The 1,557-nt window shown below is 35.6% G+C and overlaps 1 pseudogene; it reads right to left on the bottom strand.

Moving 5' to 3' along the window:
• Positions 1-751: 751 nt before the first annotated feature.
• LOC140858971 (small nucleolar RNA R71) lies at positions 752-848 on the bottom strand (annotated as a pseudogene).
• Positions 849-1,557: the final 709 nt, after the last annotated feature.

Genomic DNA, 1,557 nt, shown 5'->3' with positions numbered 1-1,557 from the left:
CAAAGACGGTCTTGAAAGTTAGGAGCTGTCTAGATCTAAGTTAACCTTAAGATAGAGAGTCTATGCTTGTTTAAGTTGATTGCAATTAACATCTAAACATTAACTAATTTCTCCCTTTTCATAGATTTAAAATTCTTAGGTTCTTCTCTTTAGATTTTCTTCATTCTTTTCTCACTTTATTATAAATAAATATATATATATATATATATATATATATATTATAAAAACTAAAATTTTTTATGTTTGCTCTAAAGTATAATTGTAAGGTGTATATTTGACCGTAGATCGTTACGACCAGAAATCCAACCTTTTGATCCAGAAATAGAAAGAACCTTTAGAGCCAACAAACGTAAAAATATGGATCGAAATCAGGAGAATGATCCACCCAGGCAATTGAAGGAGTACTTTACTCCTTCCACATATACCTACTCTCCTTGTATTCAAGTGCCCCCTGTGGAGGCCACTCAATATGAAATTAAGTCCAGTATAATCCAAATGTTACCTTCATTTTATGGACTTAGTAATGAGGACCCTTATAAACATCTTAAAGAATTTTTTGAGATATGCTCAACTGTCAAAATTCACAACTTCTCCGATGATTCTCTTAGGTTAAAATTATTCTCTTTCTCACTTAAGAACAAAGCCAAATACTGGCTACATACTTTGGATTCCATGACTATATCAATCTGGGACCAGCTGCAAGGAGAGTTTCTCAAGAAATATTTTTCATAGGAAAAACTAATCAAATAAGAAAGCCATAACTAGTTTTTCCCAATTAGATGGAGAAATATTTCATGAAACATGAGAGAGATTAAAGGATCTTATTAGAAAATTCCCCACCATGCTGTACCCAAGTGGCAGTTAATCCAATATTTTTATGATGGGCTATCTGAAAGACATCGACAAATGTCGATGCATCATGCGGTGGGACATTCATGCTGAAAAGTGAGGATGAGGCATGGCAACTATTTAAAATTTTAAGTAAAAATTCATTACATCATATGTCTGCCTCTATTAGAGATACACCCATATTAAACCCAAAGAGAGATGGAATATATGAAGTAGGAAATACCATAGATATCCATCATAAGGTAAATGAATTGTCCCAAAAGTTAGATCGATTATTAAGTATAGGACAGTCACCTTCTCCATCCGTCAGACACAAGATATATGTGCATTGTGTTCGAGCCCCACTCATTGTGTGAATGATTGTCCAGTTGCACCACAGTTTTCTGAACATATACAAAAACAAGTCCATCAAGCCCAAACTACTCATAGACTAGGGAACAACCCCTATTCTAGTACGTACAATCCGGGATGGAAAAACCATCCGAATTCTCATGAAAATCACAACCAATGGTTCCTCCGGTGCAACAAAGATCAGGTTACCCGGATGTAACTTTTAGGCATCCATCCTAGCCACAATACCAGAACCCTCCTCAACCCACTCTGAGTACTCATAGCTCGGCTTTCGAAGAAAAGGTACTGCAAGCACTTAAAGGACTAGAAATGAATACCCAACTCCTTCACTCCCATACGCAATCAATAGCAAAGCTA

This window comes from Elaeis guineensis, chromosome 6 (genome assembly GCF_000442705.2).
Source record: "Elaeis guineensis isolate ETL-2024a chromosome 6, EG11, whole genome shotgun sequence".
Lineage (NCBI taxonomy): Eukaryota > Viridiplantae > Streptophyta > Magnoliopsida > Arecales > Arecaceae > Elaeis > Elaeis guineensis.
Note: the sequence above shows the minus strand (reverse complement) of the source record. Positions and strands in the feature narration are given on the sequence as shown.